Raw genomic sequence first — 17,485 nt, forward strand, 5'->3', positions numbered from 1 at the left:
GGACAACTTTTATGTTTTTCTTTTGTTTACTGTAGAGAAAGGCTCAGAAGAGAGGGGGTGAGGAAGAAGAGGGCAGGGTACAGGGGTAGGCCTTACATCCAACAATTCCACTGCTAGGAATGTGTCCCAAGAGATTAGAGGTGAAGTGCACAAAGGTGTTTGTAAAAGGATGTTTTTTTTAAAGATTTAATTTATTTTGAGTGGGGGGCAGAGGGAGAGGGAGAAGCTGACTCCCCGCTAAACAGGGAGCCTGATGTGGGGCTCAATCCTGGGACCCAGAGATCATGACCTGAGCCAAAGGCAGACACTAAACTGACTGAACTACCTTCTGCCCTCGCAGAAGGATTTTATCCAGTATTGCCTGCATGCAGAACTGGGATTAGGAAAATACATTATATATATATCCACGGAAAACTATGCGGCTCTTAAAAAGGACAATGTGGATTTATAGACACTGACATAGGAAGACATTCCCATCATTGTCGAGGGGGGAAGGCATGAAAAAAAAAAAAGTGTGGATTGTATGACCCGATTCCCATGGTAGGAAGAAGAGCTCTCTGCCATCTGACTGGGCTCCAGTGGGTGGGGTGGGGAGCTGGAAGGGAGGAGGTGAAGGAAACCATTCAGAGGGAGGACACAGGGCCTCCTCGGTGGGAGAATCAGCACAGAAGCAGGAAGGAGCCTGGTGGTTCTGGGTGTGGTTCCCAGGTGGAGGGCCTCGGAGCCGGCGTGGCTGGCAGGGGGCAACGATTCCGCTTGCTGGCGCTGCCATAACAAGTGGTCACCAACTTAGTGGCTTAAAACAAGGCGAAGCCAACACTGCACAGTCCTATGGGCAGAAGTCCTGCCTGGGGCTCCCTGGCTCCAATCAGGGTGGCTGCAGGCCTGCATCCTCTCCTGGGGGCCCCAGGAGAAACCATTTCCAAATGGTGGCCTCCAAATGCCACCCACTTTCCTTGGCTTGTGGCCTCTGCCTCCATCTTCAAAGCCAGCAGCTTCACATCTCTCTGACCCCACTTGCATGGTCACCGCTTCCTCTGACCAAATCCAGGGAAGGTTCTCTGCTGTTCACAGCTCACATGGTGAGACAATCCAGGGTTGTCCCCCCACCTCAAGGCCTATAACCTTCACCACCTCTGCCAAGCCCTTCTGCTTGTGAGGTAACGTCCACAGGGCCTGGGGGCTGTGACATGGACATCCCCGAGGGGGCACCACTCAACCAGCTACACCGCCTCCCTCAGTTCTCCTCCATCCCACCAGCCTGGCCTCTGGTTTTATGAAGGAGAAAGAGCAGCAGATCGTTCAAAGACTGATGGAGCCCAGTGCTGGGGGCCCCTGCATGCTCATCCTCTGCACCAGGGGGCTGGAAATTGGTCCAACCTCTCAGGGGAGCAATTTTACAGCAGGTACTAAAATGTTATATCCATGAACCCCTTCCATGGAAATAACAATCCTACTTCTAGGAATGAATCACACAGAAATACAGCAAGCCTGGAAACATCAGTGAGAGGTCGATGCAAGCATGTAGTTCTAGATTTAGATATGTTTGTGGCAACCTTGTCATACCGAAAATAACATGTATATGTGTAATGGGATTCTAGGTCATGATTTAAAAGGATAAAGTAGATCTACAAATACTGACGTGAAAAAATGTCCATGATGAATTACTGAGTGAAAAAAAAATGCAGATCAATACTAACAGCATCATCCCACTTTTGAAAAGAAAGGAAGAAAATGTCTTCTGCTGTGTGCTTTCTATAGGCTCACATGTAAAGCTGTGTCAACATAAACTGGGGCAGGATTTGAAGAGACTGGGCCCTAACTGGTTACTAACTGGTAACTAGTTACCTAACTGGTAACTAGTTAGAAAAGGATAGAGACAGGGGACAGGAGGGTGGGCAAAATGGAAATTGTTACTTCTTACTGCATAATGTGTAGAGTAGTGGGATTTGGGGTGACTATTGAACCGTTTTTTCCCTGGTTTTGAGCATTAAGGAAAAACTCAGGGACACTTAGCTCAGGCCCCCATGAGCAGCTCTGAGAGGGTGTGTGTCCAGGAGGGGCAGGGAATGGGCCAGGGAGGCCCTCCCGTGGGAGCTCAGATCTTTGTCATTCTGCAGGACTGACAAAGGACTCTGGGTCCTCTATACTCTGGAGAGAGGACAGGGGAAGCCTGTTCCATGTAGGTCCTGGACTGCTCCACGGCCCCATGCAGAGTGGCCCAGGTGGTCCTAGGAGTCAAGACTCCTGGACAGGAACAGAGGATCTGTGCCCCACTCATTCTGACAGTCACTGGACTCTTTCTGCCTCAGTTACCCTATCTTAAATGGGAATCATATGGATTACGAAGGCAATGCTGTGGAAGAGTGTATACAAGAACAACCTCACTGCATAAAAATATACATCAACTTTAAAAACGAGATGCAGGGACGCCTGGGTGGCTCAGCGGTTGAGCGTCTGCCTTTGGCTCAGGCATGATCCCAGAGTCCTGGGATCGATCCAGTGAGTCCCACATTGGGCTCCTTGCGGGGAGCCTGCTTCTCCTTCTGCCTGTGTCTCTGCCTCTCTCTCTGTGTCTCTCATGAATAAATAAATAAATAAAATCTAAAAAAAATAAAATTAAGAATGGATGCACACAAAGAAAAAAAACAAACTGGGATATCTTCCAGAATATTCTCAGTGGTCCTCTCTCAGGAGCAGGACTAGGGGTGATATTTCTTTCCTTCTTTCCTTGTTTCCAACAATGAACATTGAATCCATGGTATTGTTTGTCACCTGCTTGACCCAAACTAAGTCATAAAGTTAATGTTTGGGGAAAAATGTGTAAGGAGTTCAGCAAATGGGAGGCGGGGAGGGAGAGAGCAGGGGAGGGAGGAGAGCGAGCAGCCCAGCTCCCCATAGTCATGTGTCTCCCTCGCCAGGGATGGAGAGCATCTGGGCAATCTCCTCCCTCCCCAGGCGGGCGTGCCAGTAACACGCATCCCCCTGCCCCACACTCAGCAGCGAGGCCTGGCATCAAGGAGCCTGGGGCTGGGTCCTCAGGATTTTGCCTCTGAGCCTTCCCAGCTCTCCAAGATCACTCAGGTGGTGGCCGCATGAGCACCTACTCAAGCCTGTGTCCACAGCCACTGGCCCACTGGCAACCGGCCACAGAGCCCGAGTTGTCCTCCTGGCACACCTGCCCCACGTGGGAACAGCAGGCCCCTGAGAAGCGTGTGCTGAAGCAATGCATGGTCCCTCCCCCTCGTGCCTTCCTGAGGGGGCAATGCCACCTGCCCAGGGTCATTCAAAATCCTTCAGCCTGTGAAGCAATGGCACCCTGTCCCGAGCTGGGCCACGGGGGCTGGACTCTATACCCCATTCAGTCCTGACACTCGAGGGGTGCACACTATTATCATCTGTTTTACAGGCAAGGCGGTTTGTCCAGAGTCACGCACGCAGCAAGGCAGAGGCTGAGTCAGGCACTCTCCCAGGTCCTCTGGCTCGGTGGCTCTTTGAACACCCCAGTACCGTGGTTTGCTCAAGGGTACATAGCTGGGGGCAGACCCAGTCCAGAACCAAGCCATCTGCTTCCTAACCAGAAAGTGGGCCCAGGCCCAGCAAGATGAACGTGAGTCCAGAAATCTCCACAAAATCAATTCGGAATGACGCAACAGGGTGACATGGCTTGACTGAGAACGGGAGAAAAGGTTTAAGGGCTTGAACTGGCATCAACTCTGATCAGTCAGCAGTGCGAGGTGGCTTCTAGATGGGCTCTCGGATTGCATTGATAGGAGCATGGCGTGCAAGGCAAAGGAGGTGGCACATGCTCTCTGGCCTTCATCTCCCGTAACACCAGACAGGCTGGGTACAGTTCTGGACTCTACCCCTTGAGAAAGACTGTTCATAGGAACGTGCCCAGGCGGACAAAGCAACATGATAGATCAGATAAAGAGCAGTAAGTGGGACCAGGGCATATTCAAAGGGATGTAGGGGATCCACAGGGATCTCGGTCTCTGGCTTACATAGGGATTGTTGTGGGAAAGAGTGCAGGCTGCCCAGAGGCCCGGGTGGCACCAACAGGCAGGTGGATTTCAGCTCAAAACAAGGAAGTTCTTGTCACATCAGAACAACCCGGTGACAGGACGGCTGCGTGAAAGGGGCTGAGTCCCTGTCACTGCCACTGATGAAGCATGGGACAGACGTCCAGCTCCTGACTCAGGTGAGGTCAACCTTCACTGACTTCCCCAACCCTGAGCAAACACCTGCTCCTCCCTGCCTTCCCAGGCCCGCTGAACCTGGCTCTGCCCTACCTGCCCCTTCCTGGCCTGTCTCCCTGTAGCTCCCTCGGCTCCACACCCTGGACTCTTTTCTCGAGGTGAAGTCCCCATGATGTAAGCTCAACCATTTTAAAGTGCACCTGTCAGTGGCATTCACACCTTCAGTGTTGTACAGCCGTCACCTCTGGGTGGTTAGGGAACCCCCACACCCCTGAAGCAGACCTCCCCTGCCCTCTGCCCCGACTTTGGCAATCTGTTTTCTGCCTTCACGGATTTGCCCAGCCTGGATATTTCATAAAAATGGAATCATATAGCATGTGTCATATAGTATGTGACCTTTTGTGACTGACCTCGCACAGTTAGCATAATTTTTTTGAGGTTCATCCATGCTGTAGTACGTACGACTGCTTCATTCCTCCTCACAGCTGATAAATATTCCAACAAAACTCACCTCCTTCGGCTCCCAGAGGGCACCATGCTTTTTCTCACCCCCACGTGTTTGCACAGACTGTTCGCTCTGCCTGAAACTCTCCTTTTCCCGTGGTCACCTGGTGAACTCCTATCTGTACCTTCTTACCTTCCTTTCTTTCTTTCTTAAAAGATGTTATTTTATTTATTTATTTTTAAGGATTTTATTTATTTATTTTGGGAGGCACAGAGAAAGAGGCAGAGGGAGAAGCAGGCTCCTTGCGGGGACCCCGATGCGGGACTCGATCCCAGGGCCCCGGGATCATACCCTGAGCTGAAGGCAGCCTCTCAACCACTGATCCACTGAGGTGCCCCTAAAGATTTTATTTTTAAGTAACCTCTATGCCCAATGTAGGGCTCCAACTCGCAACCCGGAGATCAAGCATCCCATGTTCCACCTGCTGAGCCAGCCAGGTGCCCCTTTAGGTTTCTTTCTTGACTCCCAGGATAAACAAGGCCCCTCTCTCACGGGGTCCTAAGAGCACCTGTTCTCCTTCACGACCCTGAAAAAACTGCTGGCTCTTCTTTTATTTAATTTGGTGGATTTTGCTGCTGGTGTATCTCCCCTGCTAGACTGGAAGCCCCATGTGGGCCTGGGGCTTTCTTGCTCGTCACTGTGTCCTCAGTGACTGGTACAACCTCTGGCACTCTCCAGGTGCTCGGACATCTTTTCTTCATTAAACATGTGAGCGGATGCTTCTGTCGAGCACCTGCTAGCAACTAAAAGTTTTATATACATCGGGGGTTCCCAGAGTCAAGGCAGTAGTGGCCAAGGTTGGCATCCAATAACATTCCAGATTGCTGCTGCCCAATCCTGCGCCCTCCTCAGCCCCTCTGGGTTTAGGGGTCTAGGGTGTGCCTCTCCCCAGGGTTGCTTATATGGAAGCTGGAGGAAATAGCTTAGCCTGCTAATTGGGGCGTTTCATGCATCACTGTGAGCAGCTCTATAAGGTCCCTTCTGAACCAGCCTGGCTCTTCCTGGTCCCCTGTCCCTGGGACCCCAGCTGGGTGTGGGGTTTTAGCGCAGGAGCCAGGGTTCCCAAGGGTTAGCCGGGGAACCGTTGTGTTCTTCTGTCCTCTTGTGGTCAGTCCTGAGATAGCAAGTGCCAGCTTCCTCGCCTTCCAGATGCTATGCGGCAACCGGTGGCCAGAGAACAGGGTTCTCAACACTAACCCCCAACACGTCCCACACTTAACCCCAGCTTTTTTAAAAGGGAGACTATTTTTTTAACAGCTTTATTGAGCTATAATTCATATGCTATAAACACTTCAGCCATTCGGAGCATGCCATCCAACATATTTTGGCATACTTCTACAGGTGAGCCACCAAAATCTAATTTTGGAGCATTTTCGGGGCTTCAAAAAAAAAAACCCCATCCTCTAACTGTCACTTCTTCCATTCCCATCACCCCAGCCCCAGCCCTAGACAACCACTAATCTGCTATCTCTATAGATTTGTACCTTCTGGACATTTCCTATAAATGGTATCCGGCATATGGTGTTTTGTGACTGGCTTCTGTCACTTAGCACAATGTTTTCAAAGTTCCTCCACGGTGCAGCACGGATCAGAACTTCACTCTTCTTTATTGTAAAATCATCTCCTACCCATGGATATACCACATTTTATCTACACATTCATAAGCTGATGAACATTCGGACTGTTTCTATTCTTGTCTATTATCAATAATGCTGTTGTGAACCTTTCTGCACAGATTCTTATGTTGGGCACATGTCTTCATTTCTCTCGTGTATATATACCTAGGAGTGGGATTGTTTCTCTCTAGGTTTAACAATTTCAGAAACTGCCAGACTTTTCCCCACAGCAGCCGCACCATTTTACTTTCCTACCCACAGTGTATGGTGAGGGTTCCAAGTTCTCCACGTCCCTGCCAATGCTTGTTACTCATTTTTTAAAAAAAGATTGTATTTATTTATTCATGAGAGACACACACACACAGAGAGAGGCAGAGACATAGGCAGAGGGAGAAGCAGGCTCCCTGCAGGGAGCCTGATGCAAGACTCGATCCCAGGATCTTGGGATCACGACCTGACCAAAGGCACATAGATGCTCAACCACTGAGCCACCCAGGTGCCCCAAGGAGTGGTTTTAATAGCCTTTCCATAATTGTGGGTTTTCTTCTTTGATAGTACACCAGAACTTAAGAAGTGGTAAGTTTCTTAAAGATTAGTTGCTATGTGGAATCTGAAACTACATCCATGAATATTTCATACATTTTTATTTTATTAAAGACTTTTTTTTTGAGAGAGAGAGTATGCAAGGGGGGAAGGGCAAAGGGAGAGAGAAAATCCCCAAGATGACTCCTCTCTGAGTACAGAGCCTGACCTAGGGCTCGATCCTGTGGCCCTGGGACGATCATGACCTGAGCCGAAATCAAGAGCTGCCAGCTTAACAGACTGAGCCACCCAGGTGCCCCAGTATTGTCTTATTTTAAAATCCATGGTCTATCTTGCACTGGAAATGGATCTTTAACCCAGGTATCATGCATCGGTCACTTGGAAGTGTTTGGTTTGCCGAATGGTGCAGATCTTCCAAAAGATAACACATCATTAAACAATGCAAAAAAAAATCACATTTGTTGACATCGTCACTCATCTCATCAGAAAAGTTTTTAAATATTAGCAAGCTGTCAAGCCCACAGTGGTGGATACAAGTTTTCCAAATTTCTGACTTCTGCTTTACAGCTCAGATTCATCGACAACGAATGTGATCATTTTCCCCTGAAGTGACATCTTGTTTTATTTTTCATCCTTTCCCCTATGATCCTGTTTTGTTTCTTAAATTCCACATATGAGTGAGATCATATGATAATTGTCTTTCTCTGATTGACTTATTTCCTTAGCATAATACCCTCTAGTTTCATCCGTCTTGTTGCAAATGGAAAGATTTCAGTTTTTGATGGCTGAGTAGTAGTCGGTCCACTATATACACACACACACACACACACACACACACACACACACACACACACCTTCTTTATCCATTCATCCTTCAAGGGACATCTGGGCTCTTTCCATAGTTTGGCGATTGTGGACACACTACTGCTACAAACATTGGAGTGCACATGTCCCTTTGAATCACTATGTTTGTATCCTTTGGATAAATATACAGTTGTGCAATTGCTGATCATAGGGTAGCTCTATTTTAACTTTCTGAGGAGCCTCCATACTGTTCTCCAGAGTGGCTGCACCAGCTTGCATTCCCAACCGTGCAAGAGGGTGCCCCTTTCTCTGTTGGTCACTCTTTCAAGTAAAAATGATATTCTGTGGACCAAGAGGCTAGTTTGCTTCCAACTTAGACAAGCTCACAAGTGCATTTCCCTACAGCTGTCCACGTAGTTACCAGCCCAAGTGTTCTAGACACATGGCCAATCTCATCACACAGAATATTAAAAATCAGGCACTCACGGGCAGAGATTGAAAGAAATAAACCATTTTTAGGGGCGCCTGGGTGGCTTAGTGGTTGAGCATCTTCCTTTGGCTCAGGGTGTGATCCTGGGTGCCGAGATTGAATCTTGCATCAGGCTCCTGGCAGGGAGCCTGCTTCTCCCTCTGCCTGTGTCTCTGCCTCTCTCTCTCTGTGTCTCTCATGAATGAATGAATAAATAAAATCTTTAAAAAAGAAAAGAAATTAACCATTTTTACTGTTTCATCAAGGACACTCTTGAATGATGCTGGCATTTTTTTTGTCACTGAGAGTGTGTGTCTATGCAGGATACAGTGGCGACCTCCAAGTTTGGGGCCACTGCTTTGCTTCCTGCTGAGGTTTCAGCAGTTTGACCTGCCATGGCTTCTGCATCATCAAATGTCCTCGTGGTGAGAAAGGCACTCCCCTAGTACTGCCCCATAGGGTCTCAGGGATTTCACTATAAAATCTTCCATGCAGATAATCGAACTTATGTATACATATAATTTTTTTTAAAAAAGAACAGTATAATGCCCCAACTAACAAGTAACAGAAAAAGAAAGTCATAGTAAATGTATGTGCATCTCCAGCAGACACGATGTGATGCAAGGTGGCCGCCACACACTCATGCCACATCAAGCGCAACACACATGCCCCACCACAGATGCAGGTGGCTTCAAGGATCCTGTTTTGGGGACCTGAATCCCATTCGGTTAGAGCTGTGATTTTTCTGAAATGGCTAAAACTCCCAGGGGGGTTGCCTATGAAAAAAATATAGTCTCCCATTAATTTGCATCCTCAGGGTATGATTCAAAAGGTGCAAAAGACCACCTTGTATTTAAGTGTGAAATGGAGTTTTAAGTGTGAAATGCAGTTTGGATTTTTCTACTGACGTGAATATCTGAAGAGACTTTTGAAAATCAGGAGAGGGCACTGGAAACAACGTTTCCGTCTCAAGGGGGCAGCCCTGAGCAGAGCAGGGTCGGCCTTGCTGCCTAGCCCCAAATGCCTGCAGTGGGTGGGGGGATGGGGTGACTGGGTGACGGCACTGAGGAGGGCACTTGACGAATGAGCATTGAGTGTTTTTTTTGTTTTTGTTTTTTTTTTTATGATAGTCACACAGAGAGAGAGAGAGAGAGAGGCAGAGACACAGGCAGAGGGAGAAGCAGGCTCCATGCACCGGGAGCCCGACGTGGGATTCGATACCAGGTCTCCAGGATCCGGCCCTGGGCCAAAGGCAGGCGCCAAACCACTGCGCCACCCAGGGATCCCAGCATTGAGTGTTATACTATATGTTGGCAAATCGAACTCCAATAAAAAAAAAATACAAAAAATAAATTTAAAACAAAACAAAACAAAACCCCCACAAATGCCTGCAGTCCCTCTCCCTCATCATTGCGAGGAGCCAAGAGACCTGCACAGACCCCACACTTGCCACAGGGGCTGCTTCCCTGCAGGAGCCCCTGCCTCAGATCCAACCCCAGGGCCCCCAGGACCTGCTGCTCACCCAGAGTGTCTCAGTCCTTGGAGGCTGCTGACAAAGCCCAGAGTGGGGGGGCTGATGAACAGCAGAAATGTATTTCTCCCAGTACCAGAGGCTGGAAGTTCCAGATCCACAAGCCAGCATGGTTACGTTCCAGAGAGGCCCCTCTTCCAAGATGCAGACTGTCGATGTCTCATCATAGCCTCACATGGAGAAGAAAAGCACCAGGAGGCTCTCTGAGGTCCCTTTTAAAAGAGCACTGGCTCCATTCGCAAGGCCTCCACCCGGATGACCGACCTACTGCCCCAAGGTCCCACCTCCTAATGGCATCACATTGGGGGTTAGGATTTCAACATGCGTATTTGGGGTAGACAGGAATGTTGTCTATCACAGAGGGTGACTGAGGCCAGGCTGGGGCCAGGGGAGGGTCCCCCAGGGAGCAGCCTGTGACTTCAGGCTGGCTGCCTTTGGTAACCTCTACGGTGTCACCATGGATCGGCGCCATGGTGAGGGTGCTGGCCTGGAACTGGGTGCTTGCAGGCACATCTGCTGCACAGCATCTGTGTGACTTGATCTTCAAGAAGCTGTGGAATGTCAGGGCCTCTGACGGCCTGGACAGCCAGAGAGCAGGGAACAGAGTCCTTCCAAACTCCAGAACTGTTCCTGTCCTCAGGGTGGCATCCTCCAGGTCCAGCCTTATCTCTCCAGGGCCCTGCAGGTAGCATATTCTCTGTCTCCTCAGGGCCTTTGTACATGCTATTTCCTCTGCCCCCAAACCCTTTCCTACCTGCTGCACTAGCCTGATAACTCACCTTCCAAGTCTCACCTTAGATACCACCTCCTCTAGGAAGCCCTTCCTGACCCTCCTAAGTCTGAGTCAAGTGCCCTGGCAGCCCTGTAATCACCCACCAGAGCATTTATCTCTCACTCTCCCTATTCCTGGGTCTGTCTCCCCACTAGAGCTGTGAACCCACAGAGGGCAGGTCAGCTCTAGTTCTCTCCTGCATCCCCACAGGCCTGACACAGGGCCGGTGGTCATGGTTAATAATATCTAGGAACTGATGGATTACACCAATGAATGGTGTAAACTGGAAGGTGTGGAGTGATCCCATTGTATCTGGATTACACCAATGAATGGTGTAAACTGGAAGGTGTGGAGTGGTTAATAATATCTATGAACTGATGGATTACACCAATGAATGGTGTAAACTGGAAGGTGTGGAGTGACCCCATTGTATCTGGAGGGACCAAGGGGAGAGATGCTGTGGGCAGCAGCATGAGCAGCTCAGAGAACAAGATCCTACAAATTTGGGGGACTGTGGGAGACTCAGGGGAGGGAAATGGCTCAGTGGTCTCATGCCTGGCCAGTGTAAAGAAAAAGGAGCAGCAGGAAGAGCTCCCCTGAAGGAAGTAAGGTCTCTGGGGGTGGGAGATGGGGAGTTCAAGGGCCAGGGCCAGAGGAAGAGCCACATTGAGAGGACCCTGCACCATGGTTGCAGGGGCATGGTCCAGGGATGTTGCTGGGGGTGGGGGGCTGTAGGGGGAGAGGTGGGATTCAGGATGGGGCAGGGAACCAAGGACTCTGGGACCCAGGCCTAGACCACAGGCTTGAGGAATACCCAAAGCTGCCTTCTTCACATGAGCCCAGGGGCAGGCCTCGTTAGTATTTCTAACTCTAATATAAAATCCAGGGGCCTCAACTCCTTCATTTTAGGGATGAGTGTGAAACGGGGACCCAGGGATGGGGTGACTGAGCCAGGGAAGCCGCAGGCCCGTGGCAGGGCCTCTGAGCAGCGGGGAGAGGTGGGGACAGGGTGGAATTCAGGCCTCTGCCTCCTTCCTCTCTGGGGTGGAAGGTGCGAGGTGCCTGGTGGTCCTCAGCACTTCTGCAGGCCTCGACCTCAGCCCCATTTGACAACCCAGGTGCCGAGGGCGGGGAGGATTTTTTTTTTTTTTTTGACCAATCTAAGTTATTTATTTAAGCCATCTCCTGCCATAAGCAAAAGGATGGAGGATCAGCATACTGGTCATCAAAGTAAGGAAGGTGAGCTTAAGGTCCCATATACTTTTCTGGTCCGTGTGCAGAGTCATGGTCCAAACCAGTCCTGTGGTCCCCACTGGGTGGTGGTCCAGGTTCTGTTTATTCATCTTCATAGCCGGTTGGAAGTGGATTCATGTGAGAGTTATGGAATAGAGTATGATTACCATCTCCCCAGGGAAAGGGCTTGGACCTGATGCGGAGATGGGGGTAGGCGATGAACTCAGGTCTCTAGTGCTCTCCGTGATGTCCGCGATGCGACTTCAGGAAGATGTTCAGCATGCTCACTCCCACGCCGGGAGGGGGGCGGCAAGGAGGGAGGAAGGGAAGGAGGGAAAGAAGGAAAGAGGGAGGGAAGGAGGAAAGGAGGGAGGGAAGGAGGGAAGGAGGGAGGGAAGGAAGGAGGGAGGAAGGGAGGGAGGGGGAGGGAAAGGAGGGAGGGAAGGAAGGAGGAAAGGAGGGAGGAAAGGAGGGAAGGAAGGAGGGAGGGAGGGAGGGAAGGAGGGAGGGTAGCAGGGAGGGGGGCAGAGGCGCGCGGCTGGCGTCCGGGAGAGGAGCCAGGGCTGCGGGAAGGGGCGAAGCGACCGGGCCGCGTGGGCGCCGCGCTGTGGACGCGCGCAGGTGTGGGCCCCGCCGCGGGCCTCCGGGGGCCCCACCCCCACCCCCACCCCCACCCCCACCCCCACCCCAGGGGCGCGGCCTGAACCTGAACGTGAAGGCCCTCCGCGCGCTTTCGGATCCTCTTTCGCTTCTCCTTCTTTGGAGAACCGACTGCGGGGTCCGCGGGGACGACCTGAAACTGCGTTTCGAAAGAGGATGAGGATTAGGGCGCCGGGGGTCTTGCGCAAGGGGGGGGAGGGGTGGGGGAGGGGTGGGGGAGGGGTGTGCTCGGCGCGAGCGGGCCCAGGGCGGGAGCTGCCCCAGAGCCCCGGCCCCGGCCCCGCCCCCGCCCCCGCCCCCGCCGCCGGCCCGAGCCCCGGAAAAGTCGGGGCGACGCTCCCTGCTGGGGGGCGGGGGGCGCCTGGCGGGGCCGCTCAGCCGCGCGGGGAAGCCCAGGATTTCCCGGCTCTGTTCTATTTTACAATGAAACTATTTTGGGGGGCGCCTGGGGGCTCAGCGGCTGAGCGTCCGCCTTGGGCCCGGGGCGTGACCCGCGTCCTGGGATCGAGGCCCGCGGCGGGCTCCCTGCGGGGAGCCTGCTGCTCCCTCGGCGGTGTCCCTGCCCCTCTCTGTGGGTCTTCATGAATAATAAATAAAATCTTTATTTTTAAAAATTCAACCGATTAAACTTGTAAAAGTGAAATTCCAACTCTGGCTTTCTTCTTTCTTTCCTCCTTGCCCAAGGTCACCAGAGTTCGTGGGAGAGCAGGGACCCAATCCAAGCTTGATTCCGAGGCCGAGGCCGGGCCCCTCTGGCCAGTGCTCGGGGTAGTAAGACAGTGGACCGCCAGGACCTCTCCCCTGCCTTCTTCTTTCTTCTTCCTCTGGACAAATTTTTCTTTCTTTCCTTTTCTTTCTTTTTTTCTCTCCTTTCTCTTTTTCTGCTGGTGTCTCTTTTTTAACAGATATTTCCTGAGGACCTATCATGTGCTACGGGATGTTCTGGGCCCAAGGATGTGTCACTGAACAGACATGGTTCCTGCTTCTGCGAAATCACTGTGTGGTGAAGGCAAGTTGACAAATAAGTGGGAAAACAAGTGCATAACTATTAATTGTAGTAAGGATTCTGAAGGTTTGGTGTGCATCATATTTTTTTGCATGCAAATGCATACAGTTTTCTATATTGCACATGCGTAGGCTTTTTATTTTTCATTTCTTTAAAGATTTTATTTTTAGAGAGAGAGAGAGAGAGAGAGAGCATGCACAATTTAGGGGAGGGGCAAAGGGCCAGGGAGAAAGAATCTCCAGCTGAGCACAGATCCCAAAGTGGGGCTAGATCCTACCAGCCCAAGATCATGACCTGAGCTGAAATCAAGAGTCCTCCACTTAACTGACGGAACCACCCAGGTGCCCCATATGTAGACTTTTTAAAAAACACAAGGATCATATACAATACATGCTGTTCAGTATTTGTCTTTCTTACTTAAAAATACATGGTGGGAAATGTTCCCAATTGGCAGGCACATGCAGGCTACCTTGTTATTTTTGGTGGCAGCATATTTTTGGTGGGGCTGCTATATTAAGGACTTGCCACAGATTCTTGGAGTTCCTGGGGTCCTAGGATTGGCCTCGGGGATGGCTGGAGAGGGTACCGAGTGGGGTTTGTGGTCTGCCTCTCTTTAGCCAGTGCAGCCCTCCTTTGATATGTATCCTCCACCCTGGCTTCATATAAGTCACCTGAAAGCTTTTTAAAGCATTGAATCAGGGGGATCCCTGGGTGGCTCAGCGGTTTAGCAGCTGCCTTCCGCCCAGGGCATGATCCTGGAAACCCAGGATGGAATCCCACATACGGCTCCAGATAGGGAGCCTGCTTCTCCCTCTGCCTGTATCTCCACCTCTCTCTCTCTCTCTGTGTCCCTCATGAATAAATAAATAAAAATAATAATTAAAAAATAAAAAAATAAAGCATTGAATCAGGATATCTAGGGTGGGCTTGTGGAATGCACGTTTTTTTTTTTTTTAATGAGTTCCTCAGATCTGTCTAAAGTACCACCAGGACTGAGAAGCACTGTGCTATCGTGGGGTGGGTTTGGGGGTGGTCCACATTGAAGATTTTGAAAGCCAGTGACCTCAAAGGAGGACATGGAGTCCTCACAGTGGGTTAGGAGCAAAGCAGCGCTGGGGTTGGAAGTCTTGCTGCCCACTCCAGGGCTCTTCCCTCTCAGATCACCTTTTCTGCAAATTTCCAGTGTATTTGCAAATTTCCCTGTCTTTGGATTCAGAGATCACAGGTAAAGACAAGTATGTTTTCTTCCTTCTTTTTAATTAAGATTTACATTGCTATTCCAAATATTAAGGCAATAAAGTTCTAATAAAAATAAAAAGATGTACATGGGTAGGCAATTCACAAAAGTAATCCAAAAGACCTGTTAACACGTGAAAAGGAACCCCAAGATAAAGACACACAATTTATTTATTTATTTTTTTAAGACGCACAATTTAAACCAAAGATGATACGTCCTCCCACCCATACCATTGGCAAAGATGAAATGCTTAATGCTACAAAAACGTGGGGAAGTGGGCACTCCCCTTAAAATCATACCCATCCAATCATCTAGAGGGGATTTGGTAATACAGATTAAAAACATTAAAAAAAATACATTCTGTTTGCTCTAGCATTTCTACTTCTAGGAAAAATGCATGTGCTAAGATACATGTAAAATAAGTTATTTGTTACTCTTAAAATAATTGGAAAGAGCAAAAAGATCCAAAAATAAATTATTCTGCATCCTACTGTGGAACAATAAACAGCCATCAAAAAGGATGCATCTGAGGGTGCCTAGCTGGCTCATTTGGTGGAGCATGTGACTCTTGATCTTGAGGATGTGAGCTCAAGGCCCACTTTGCGCATAGAGTCTACTTTTAAAAAAAAAGGGTTGAAAAAAAAGGATGAGTCTGACCTATGGATGTTGACATGGAGAAATGGATGTATTACTTGATAAAAATCAAGCTTCAAAATGGTGTTTGGGTATGGTCTAATTTTTGCATAAAATTAAATATATGTGTATATTTGCATATGTACACATATTCATGTATATGTGTGTATATAGGTGTGTATGTATGTACATTTATGTATGATTGTGTACATATGTGTGTATGAATATATGTGTGTATGTGTAGACGTGTGTATGTATATGTATGATTCCGTGTGTGTATGTGACTAAGAGGATACTAACACTGGTTATTTCTGAGCAGTAGAATTACAGAGTTCTTTTGCTTTGTACTTTCATTCATATCTATATTGTTAAAAAATTTTACCCACAGAATGTATAATTTTATAATAAAAAATGTTTAAAATATTTTCTTTAAAAAAACACAAGGAATACATAGTTATTAGAGAAAATTCAGAAAAATAGAATAAAGAACCCAAGTTCCCTTTGGTTCTATCCCACAAAACCTATGGCAGGACCACTTTAGCTCATTTGCTTCTGTTTTTTTTCCCCGTGTCTTTTTTAGATAGCTGTTGTCATTTGGCATTAAAAATTTCACATCCCATTTTTTTTCCACCTTGCATTTTAATGTAAGCACATGCCCCACCATGAAAAACCCTTCTCAAATGGCACTGTCGGTGGCTGTGTAATATTCTATGACTGTCTCGCCGATGTTCCTTATCATTTTCTTCCTGTCGGACATTTGGGTCATCTCAGACTTTCTGCTGTTATGACTAATGCTGTAATGAGCATCTTTGTCATAATGTTTTTCTAAAGCTTCTAGGCTTAGGGTCAGTTCCCAGCAGTTGAATTAGTGGGCTGAAGGGAAGGAACACTTTTTAAGTCCTTGGCACTCATTGCCAAATTGCTCTTTGAGAGGGTGGACTGTATCCCCTACACCAGCCCTGCACGGGGCCCACTCTTGAGAGGCAATTTTCTATATTATTTTCAAATAAGACTGTTTCCTTTTCTGCATCTTTGCCCCACAAACACTCATTTTCCCCCTACCCCTGTCCTCCCTCCCTATGGTTTAGTGGACAAAGCAGGGTACCATGGATTTAAATCACGACTGATTCTGTGACTAGCTGTGTGACTTAGGGAAGTCACTTGACCTCCCTGGACCTCCATATTCTTCCTCTAGTTCCTGTCTTCCTTCCCATGTGGCTGGAAAGATAAAGCACCTGACCTTGGAGAGTGTTACTCTCTTTCTTCTCTGGGACAGCACCAAACCTTGTCCTCCAGGGATCTGGCAAGAAAGGCTCTCCTGGTTTGTGAAGGGTATGTCCTGCTGCCTTTCCCAGAACCAAAGCAATTGCTCTCCTTCAGGCCTTCCTCTCCTGGGAGAGAGAGCAGGGACGTGTTGGCTCCCAGGCAGCTTTGTCTTTCTCTTTCTTGTAAACCAGTATAGAGAAACTGCAAGTGACCTTCTTCCTCCTTGGCCTACCTGGAGACTGAGGTTCCTACTGAAGATTCAGGGTAAAAAGCACCAGAATCCCTGGATGTATTTACTTGTTGAGACATGTTTGCATTCATTAGACCATTCATTTAGTCACACATCCCACTAGGGTTAATGGAGGCCTCCTTCTGGGTGCCTGCCTTGCTGCACTCTGAGAAATACCAAGGCCTCTGCCCTGTAAAGTGACATGTTGAGGGAAGCAGGGTGGGACTATCACAGGCTTCTGATGGCCCTTTCCATCAAGTTTGGACTGCTTCAGCCTGCAGAGCTCTGAATGATCAAGTCCACCTCTACCAGATACCTGGTGTTCCTGGAACCTCTGCTTGGAAGGCTTCCATGTTCTGCCCTCTTGGCCAGGCTGTTGCTTATCCATGGGTCCCAGCTTAGCTCTGCCTTCTCCCAGAAACCTTCTAGGACTGTCCAGCTTCAGACTGAGCAGCCCCCATGTGTTTCCAAGGCAGCCCCTCCTTTTAAATCTGATCACACATTCTATGACCTTCTCTTGTTAGTCATCCCATCAGACTATAACCTCTTGAGGGCAGAGAGTATATCTATCTTACTGAACCTTGTATCTATTTTATCCAAAACAATGCTCTGGGATCCCTGGGTGGCACAGCGGTTTGGCGCCTGCCTTTGGCCTAGGGCGTGATCCTGGAGACCCAGAAATCGAATCCCACGTCGGGCTCCCGGTGCATGGAGCCTACTTCTCCCTCTGCCTATGTCTCTGCCCCTCTCTCTCTCTGTGTGACTATCATAAATAAATTTTA

General features: G+C 49.1%; 1 protein-coding gene across 1 annotated transcript in view; it reads right to left on the bottom strand.

Annotated features, from left to right (window-relative positions):
- CHST3 (carbohydrate sulfotransferase 3) overlaps positions 1–9,824 on the bottom strand; it is a 60,158-nt gene extending 50,334 nt beyond the window's left edge. Inside the window, exon 1 of the mRNA XM_041748086.1 lies at positions 9,659–9,824. The gene's annotated coding sequence lies outside the window, so the exon portion shown is untranslated. The remainder of the gene's footprint in view (positions 1–9,658) is intronic.
- Between the last annotated feature and the right edge of the window lie 7,661 nt (positions 9,825–17,485).

This window comes from Vulpes lagopus, chromosome 3 (assembly GCF_018345385.1).
Source record: "Vulpes lagopus strain Blue_001 chromosome 3, ASM1834538v1, whole genome shotgun sequence".
NCBI classification, from domain to species: Eukaryota; Metazoa; Chordata; class Mammalia; order Carnivora; family Canidae; genus Vulpes; species Vulpes lagopus.